Source organism: Corvus kubaryi, unplaced genomic scaffold (assembly GCF_017639235.1).
Source record: "Corvus kubaryi isolate FWS band 111438036 unplaced genomic scaffold, C.kubaryi_AGA036_p1.0 66, whole genome shotgun sequence".
NCBI lineage: Eukaryota > Metazoa > Chordata > Aves > Passeriformes > Corvidae > Corvus > Corvus kubaryi.
The window spans coordinates 8,627,548-8,636,073 of record NW_024582054.1 but is presented as its reverse complement, the minus strand read 5'-3'; the positions used below and the strand labels follow the sequence as shown (position 1 = coordinate 8,636,073).

General features: G+C 36.9%; 1 long non-coding RNA gene across 1 annotated transcript; it reads right to left on the bottom strand.

Annotated features, from left to right (window-relative positions):
• Positions 1 to 891: 891 nt before the first annotated feature.
• LOC121674171 lies at positions 892 to 2,723 on the bottom strand. The gene is made up of 3 exons (XR_006019476.1): positions 2,405 to 2,723; positions 1,592 to 1,702; positions 892 to 1,379 (listed from the first exon to the last, which is right to left on the bottom strand). It is a non-coding gene; the product is annotated as an uncharacterized LOC121674171 (long non-coding RNA).
• Between the last annotated feature and the right edge of the window lie 5,803 nt (positions 2,724 to 8,526).

Below are 8,526 nucleotides of genomic sequence, written 5' to 3'. Positions count from 1 at the left end.
ATAATTTGTCCAAGTGGGGGCTTGAGGCAGAGAAACCTATTCTGGAGGGCTGCTGTAACCACCAGAGTGTTTTCCTTTCTATATTTTAAACGGTTACACATAGAGAAGAACTAGATGAAGATATTTAAAATTAATATACAAGGCAAGAAGGAGTAGCAAGAATGGTACTAGAATATTGTCTGAAGTGGGTCTGAGGCGCAGGTGTGAAGTAACTGCTCTTTGTACCATTAATTTAGTAAGTTTTGGTAAATACAGAGAAAGTAAATGGTTCCTCTTGGCTTCTCTTTTGAGCAAATACACACAAGGATATGAAGGTTTGAAAAAAAAATAAAAAACATGGCCCGAGTCTTAATGCATAAATGAGTGAGCCTAGATGTCTGTGAGAAAAGATATTTAATTAAAAGATACAGTTACGACTGGGTAGTAGTTATCATCACTCAATTTTGTTATGATAGGCTAACTGAACCAGGCTGGAAATTCTAGGAGCTACATTTCTAAGTCCCATTTATGTTCTGAGCACCAGATTTTTTTCTTCAGTTAGTTTCCATTGACATAATTTCTTGATTACATTAGCAGACCCAAAATACAAAGTCTTGTGTCTCTTCATTTTTGAAGGGGAGTTTAGAAAAAATGGTGAAGACATTTCAGTAACTTAAGGATCTCTCAATGCAGAAAGCAAAAAATATTTAAGAAAAAATTTGTATGTTTTTCAGTCCCAAATACTTTAAAGAAATATAAGGCTTACCCAAAAGCACAAAAAAAAAAAAAAAAAAAAAAAAAGAAAAAGAAAACGCAGATGCAAACGCAACTTTTGATCCAGTTTTGTAAAATTTCTACAAAATATATACTTTTCAGTGCATCAGAAATAATCATTCAATATACCAGACCATACAAGGTACCACATAGTTCACACTCCTTTATTTCCTTTATTTTACATAGTATTGTGAGGCCTAAGGAAACAGTATTGTCAAAGCTTAATCCCTTTAAATATTACACACCCAGTATGCAGATGGAGATGGATGCACAATCATCATCATCCTCAAATCAGAAACTGCCAGAACTAGCAATATAAACAGTTCTAGTTGGATGTAGGAGACCATGAAGGAAAAAGGGCACCTGCACAGACTGCAAAAAACCCTTAGCAGTCTCTAGACAATAGTCCTTAAGTCATCATTGAGTCCACAAACTGATGCTTGCATATACAAGTCAGCCTTTCAATAAAAAACCATAAAATAAGTAAGAAAAAGGGTTGGTCCTTTCAGAGTGATTTAAATCACATACAGATGGTATATTATTGATGCCAAATATCCTCACAAGATCCTTGGTCCCATGATGCAGCATGCATCTTGCTCTCTGATCTCAGCATACGTCAAAGCCCACTGCATGAAAGAAAGCAGCAGATCAGCTTCATCTTTATCCCATTATTTTTCACGTTACAATGTGCAGCCCGTATCTAACCAACCAGAGACACTAAATGGGAGCAATGATGCAATTCCTAGGTCTTGCACAAGGCACGTGCAGGAAAAGGAATGACATTGTTTGTTTAAGGTATGTATGGAAGTGACACAGAAGAAAGGCACAGGTCTCCCACCTTAGCTGGTGTTGCAAGAACATGGTGAGTATCCATGTTTCTTGTTTGTGTTTCTTTTGTCTCTTGAAAACCCAACTTCAGAGGTTTATGCACATCTTCTTGATAAGGTACCTGCATTAACAGACACAGTGATGGGAGTCTTAAAGTTTGTATTTTAGTTCAGTGCAAAAATCGTGGTCTGTTGTCTCTCTGCTCTGCATCTCTTTTAGGTGAATATAAGCAATGAAATCACTTTCTTAAAGCTGGAAAGATAAATCAGAAATATAAACTAGAAATTTGGTTGCCAAATGCTTATTATTCTATCAGAGCTCCCAAATTACATGCTCTGGATACTTGGGATGTAATTTCACCTTTGAAAGGAAGTATTCTTATCAGTCAATTGATATTTTTAAACACCATATTGTCACTGCAAAATGAAAATCACTGATGACTCTCACAAAAATTTAATACTGGCAGAGCTATAAAAATATTCTTTCTAAGTGTTAAGCCTTGGGACATAGCGTTTATGCAGTCTAACAACAGCTCTTGTCTCAGCATAACATATATTAAAAATCTAGAACACACTTCAAGGATTATTTTTAGGGTTTTTTTCCTGTCTCCATGGTTTTGCCTTTGAAATTTTTTCTGAAACAATAGTACTGCATGCATATTTGTGCCTGTTATTCCAGGTATACTCAAGAATATTTGAAAGGATTAAAAAAGACACTTACTCTTCTGGGTTAAATGTTTTAGCTTTACTTGCATTGACATTGCAGGTGAAAGCCAAAAATTAAATAATAAAAAAAAGAAATTAACCTGTTGGTAGCAACCTACCGTTTTCAGTCTTGTTTCCAATCACACCGAGGCAGAAAGTAGCCCTGACAATTCTATGACTGCTCCAGCCCATTGTAAACAGGAGGTGGCAGTTATAGTCTTTGATCCAATATGCTGCAGTGTTATAAAATGGCAGTAACTAGCTAGGGAAGACAGTTCCACAATATGCAAGCTAAATAGCTTTTCCAAGGCTAGCTGAAGCTGCTTCCCCTTTATTCCCTTTTTGTAGAAAGCTAAAACATGTCACACACAGAGACAGAAAAAAGAATAAAATAGAGCAGACTTCTGACAGCTCAGAATTAGTACTGTGATAGAGACTCTAGAGCTAGCTACACTGCATCCAAGGCTTTTAATTTTCTTTTATTTTCTTTTTCTTTTTCTTTTTTTTTGAGTGTGCAAACACATAAAGATTGTCTTTATAGGGCTTTTGTGGAAAAAATCCTCTCTATTCATCTTGTGCTCTGTCTCATGGATTAGTTTCACAAATCTTTCTTATCACAGAAAATACTTTTATTTCTATAATAGTAAAATTCTGCTTAAAACTAGATCAATAATACCCCTCCCCCAATACATGGCAGGTGAAATCTAGCAGGAGTGGATCTAAAAGCCAGTGCAGCCTGTTCAACAGGCCATTATTTTTTAATTTCTGATGCCTTTCTGAAATACCACTGAATTCCTGGGAAGACATTGCTTTATCATTAAAGCAACTTCAGGACGAAACCTCTGTTGGCTCTAGTTATGGAAACGAGAGCTTTAACCTGCATGTTAAAAAGCCCTGTGACAGTAAAGACCAAGAGCAAAGTAGAGCCATTGGAAAGTCTCACCACAGAAAGAAAAAGAGCAGAACAAGGGAGATAAAAGGGTGTGAAGGATGCATTCTGACATCTAAGAGAAACTATATGAGCAAGCATTGTATTTACTGTCTTTTGACCCAGCTCAATGTCTGATCACGACAAATACCAGGAATCACAGCAGAAATAGATTACACAATCACATTGAGAATTTTATAGAAGGTCTGGAAGCTAGGTGGAGATGAGAACTACTGAAAGCACCTGTAATTCAGAATCATGCAGAGTAGCACATATCTGCAAGGTGTAAGTCTCCAGGAAGTTGTCTAACGTAATTGCCAAAAAAACCACTTTCTTAGGAAGAGTGTTGGGATGCTTCATTTTGAGCAAATAAATTTTGCCTTTCTGCTATTACACGTTCCATCATTTCTGTAAGTAACTTCTCTGAGTAGAACAACTGCTTTGTACTGTGGTGCGTGAAACTAGGACATAATGTCATGGCCATAGATAACAAAATATCCTACTGTTCCCATCGTTTCGTCCAGTGGGAGCTCCTGTAGTCAGAGATTCAGCAGTGTACATTAATTTTCACAGTGTTATACAAGACATCGCTAACTCAATTCCCTTGCATCCTCACAATGGAGTATGTCCAACTGTAGAAAGATAAGACATGAATCTGATGTTGTTAATCAGACAGGCAGATACTCTGATATGTTTCACAATAGAAAGAGAATACAGATCATGACTTGTGGCTACAGAAGACAATAAGAATGTTAAGGGCAGTACTGAACTAAAGAAGACATCTGGTTATAATTGCAGAAGTATTGTAGAGGCAGGACAGCAGTACAATAGTACATATCATTCCACCAGGATCTTTCTGAGAGATTTAGGAAGCATATAAGGGATTTACAGACAATGAAATTCAGTTTAATTACTGTGTATCAGCTGAGCAATGGTAACAGTCCCCAAGAGTGCCTTATGGCCAAAATCAGGTCTGGAACACTGCTTACCCTTCCTTACCTTCCAACTTAGCTATGTTTAATGACATCACATTTTCTGAGCACTAGAGGAGCACGGTTGAAGAGGTTGGTGGTTCTTCTGATGTATAGTACCTTAGGCTGTGTGACTCTATGTTTCATTAGAGTGTTTCCTAAAAAAAGTATTAAGGCAGGGTAAAATCAGCACTGCATATCCTAATTAGAGGGGACATCCATCAAACCAAACTTCTCACACAGAAGATCTCATACTAAAAACTAAGAGACTGTGCAGAGACTCACAGAAGTTCTGGGTATAAAACAGAAAAAAAATAGAGTATGACTCAGGTTCTTCAGTTTCTGTTCTAAGCGGAGGTACATGCCTTCCTGTCTGTGACAAAAATCCATCTCTTTAAGGTTTTAATTTTATTACATTAAGACATTTTCATAGACTCCTTTATCCATGAAAAATAAGATCAACCCTCAGCTGCACCACTCACAAGGAACAGTGTTACTTTTGCATATAAAGAGATTTGGAGCCAGAACTTGAATTTAATTTCCCTGAGTATATGCAAAACCCAGATATCCTGGAGTGATTTGAGAGGTTTTTTCCAGTGGCTCCACTGAAAATTGTATCACTTCTGCTTATTTGTCTCAAATTTCCTGGGACTAGAATCTCCACAAATCTCTATGTTGCATATCCCTGACAAATGCTTGAAGAGCAACCTACACAGTTAGCCTTTTTTCTCTCCTCTCTCCCACACAAATATCCTTGCACAGCTCTATCTCTGAGAATCCTTCATCTTAGAAGATGGGCTAGAATTTCAGAGATCAGGGCTCAAATTCCTGCTCTGTAGGCATTGGATGCTAATTTCACACATAGAAGTTCCATGTGGCTCATGGTGGCATGTAGGCCCCTGTGCAATTCAGTGGTGTTCTGAGCAGACAAATGCAACCAGCCCTCTTGCCAAGAGACAAGAGGGTTTCCTATTCTGGGAATCACACTGTGAATGTTACTCGAGGTCTAGTGGTAGATATGTAGCCATGTAGATGTCCCCTGAGAGGAAGAAAAATGGAAACTGAGGCAGACAGAGAGCAATGTGGCAGTTCAGAGACTAAAAAGTAAAGTGGAGTTGGTGCCTCTCCGAGAAATAAGATTTATAAAGCTCTTGCTGAAGCTCAGGTATGTAAACTGTCCTGATAGTTTCAATGAGACTACTGATGAAGAATCTTAAGTGTGTGGTTCGGTACCTCCAATATGAGACAGATTACAACATATGAACTCCACTAGATTTCTAAAATATTTGAAAAAAGTGTAGAAAGAAGTATAAAGACTTAGACACACAAACAAATTGCTGGGGCTAAAAAGACATTCTATATCAGCTAAGACACTGTTCATAAGAATTCTTTCCTTGCAGATGTGAATAAATCAAATTATTGCAATTTTGCAAGAGCAGAAGCCCACACATTGACAGGAGAGGAGACAGGAGAAAAGGAGATGAAACTGAAGAGGAAGAGACATATGCAGAGAGAAGAGAAGAAGGAAACTACATGCCATTGAGAACCAAATAATTGAGAAAAATGTAAAGTATAAAATCGTGGTTTCTGGAAGCAGAGAGATAGTACTTGTAGATGTGAAAAATTCTAATCTAAACAAAAAAGTAAAAGTGGGACAGAGTTCAAGGGGTTGAATTCTACATTAAAAGCTGGATAATCTCACAGTAAACAGTACATGTTCTCTTTCTCACTTTTTACCAACTCAGTATTTTTAAAATGTTTTTGCAAGTGTTTTTAAAATGGTTTTACCTGAGATTTTATTCCTCTCCACATTAAATATGAAAATTTCTGTCTTAATTTACTCACTAGGTTCAAATTAGAATTCTATACACAGTGAGCACATTTGTCTAATAAGTTACTGAGACATTTTCTTCTGCAAAAACACTGAAAGGTCTCTTTTTTTCTTTTATTTTTCTCCTTTTTTTCTCTAAACCACATAGAGTCATAAAGTCATTGAGGCTGGAAAAGACCACTTAAGTCATTGAGTCCAACCAGTAACCTGTGACTGCCACGTTCACCTCAAAATCATGTTTTCAAGTGCCATATCTACATGCTTTTTCAATACTTTCAGGATGGTGATTATATCACTGCACCAGGCAGCCTATTCCAGTGCCTGACCAGCCTTTCATTGAAGACATTTTTCCTAAGATCCAACCTAAAACTCCCCTGGCTCACTGTGAGGCCATTTCTCGTTGTCCTGTCAGTTGCTGCCTGGGAGAAGAGTCAGACCCACATTTCTCTACAACCTCCTTTCAGGCAGGTGTAGAGAGTGATAAGGTCTCCCCTGAGCCTCCTTTTCTCCAGGCTAAACAACCCCAGCTCCCTCCACAGCTCCTCATGACTTGTGCTCTGGATCCTTCACCAGCTTTGTTGCCCCTTTCTGGATATGCTCCAGGACGTCATCTTTCTTGTAGGGAGAGGCCCAGAACTGAACACAGGATTTTAGGTGTGGCCTCACCAGTGCTGAGTACTGGGGGGCAATCACTACTCTGGTCCTGCTGGCCACACTATTGCTGATACAAACCAGGATGCCACTGGGCTAATGTGTCTGAGATGCAAATTCTCCTTCACTGCCTCCTTGATCTTGCCAGTTGCAATCTTCTCACTTTGGTCACCAGTTTCGCTTCATGAGTATTAGACTGCTTTACTAGTTATGACTGATCAGAAAGGTGTAATCATACCATTTCCTGCTCAAAGTCATTTACTTTCACTTAAATACCAAATTTTTGCCTGTTGCTGAGATATCAAATGTGCTTTATTCTCTGGGTACTACAGTTGAAACTGCCTTTTACTACTGTCAAGAGGAGGAATCAAAGTTGTGGGTTTGTTTTGCTTTACCATTCAATTCTTCATGCAATATCTAACTATCCTAATTTGTTTCTTTCTTGTGAAGGGTTTGTTATGAATTATTTTGTTAAATATAGGGGATTTTTGTCTAATTTAAATTAGCCTAAACATTTAACCAATGCAATTGTAAAATGCACAATTCAAGCACAAGTTATTATTCATAGAAATAGTTCGGTTTTCTGTTTAAAACATGTTTGTAGATACCAAGTTTATGATAAAAAAAGAAAACTCCTGCAAATAATTGCATGTCATTAACATAGATATAGTGTTGGTAGCAATAACTTATTTCCCCTTTAAAATATAATAAGAAAAGAGAAAAAATATTTTGTGGTATATCTTCATCCATTAATCTTTAGCACCAAAACCTCATAAACATGGTGACAGACACAGATTAATTCTTATATTTCATAAAAGGTCAATCGAAAAATAGATATGGTAAAAGTACAGTCAATAAATAATCTTATAAGACTAAACATTGCACTCATCCTTTTCAAGTCACTCATTAGTCATCTACAGTGCCCTCAGTGACATTTTTAATGTATTATTTCGAAGTTCTTTCTTTATTATTGAAAAGGGAAATATTTTTAACTTATAAAAGCTCCATCTATAGTCGAGGTCTGGTTCATCATAAATGAGCAATTTCCCAGTGGGCAAGAAACTACTGTGACAGGAACATTAATAATACCTTTGAACATCTACTGCCCCATGTCTTTTTTTTTTTTTTTTTGAGGAGACTTACAGTTTTATGGGGAAATGTTGAAGAAAAAAGAAAGGAGAAGAAGAAAAGAGGCAGGAAAGGTTATTTTGTGGCTAAAGCTCATTGAATTATTACTGTTTAACATTCCATCTCTTAAATTACTGTTTAAAATTACAATCCTACGCTCATTGTTTCATTTTCAATAGAAGGAGCTGCATCTTTGCATAACAGGCCATTCTTTTAAGGGTAACAATTCTAAAGATGGTTAAAGGACTTAGGTATCACTTTGAACCTAAAAGACATTAGATGCCTTTTGGGCACTGAGTAAAATCCCTGGAAATGGCTTAGATAGCCATGTAATTTTTTGAGTTTCCTCCCTCTGCTCTTAATATCCAACAAACATTAAGAAGCCTAATGTGAGCATCTAATTTTCAAGGTTTGTCCCTTATAAATGTACTGTTCAATGTGTTCCTGTCACTCTGCATTGAAACCATTCACACTGAATCTATACAGCTATTGAAAAAGCTGCTGAAAAGATGTATTCTTTGTAATCCAAGAATTTAAAAATCTTAATTTTGACAAGTTTTGAAATTACTTGTGTCTCAGGGCCTTATTTTCAAAATGTCCCCACCTATGAATAGTTTGTCCTATTTAAAGTTACCATTTGGCTGTAATATTATTAATAGAATGTATTTGATCTATTCATATTTTATCTAGTCACACAGGAGATCTTCTTTTCAGATGTTTGATGGCAGTTTT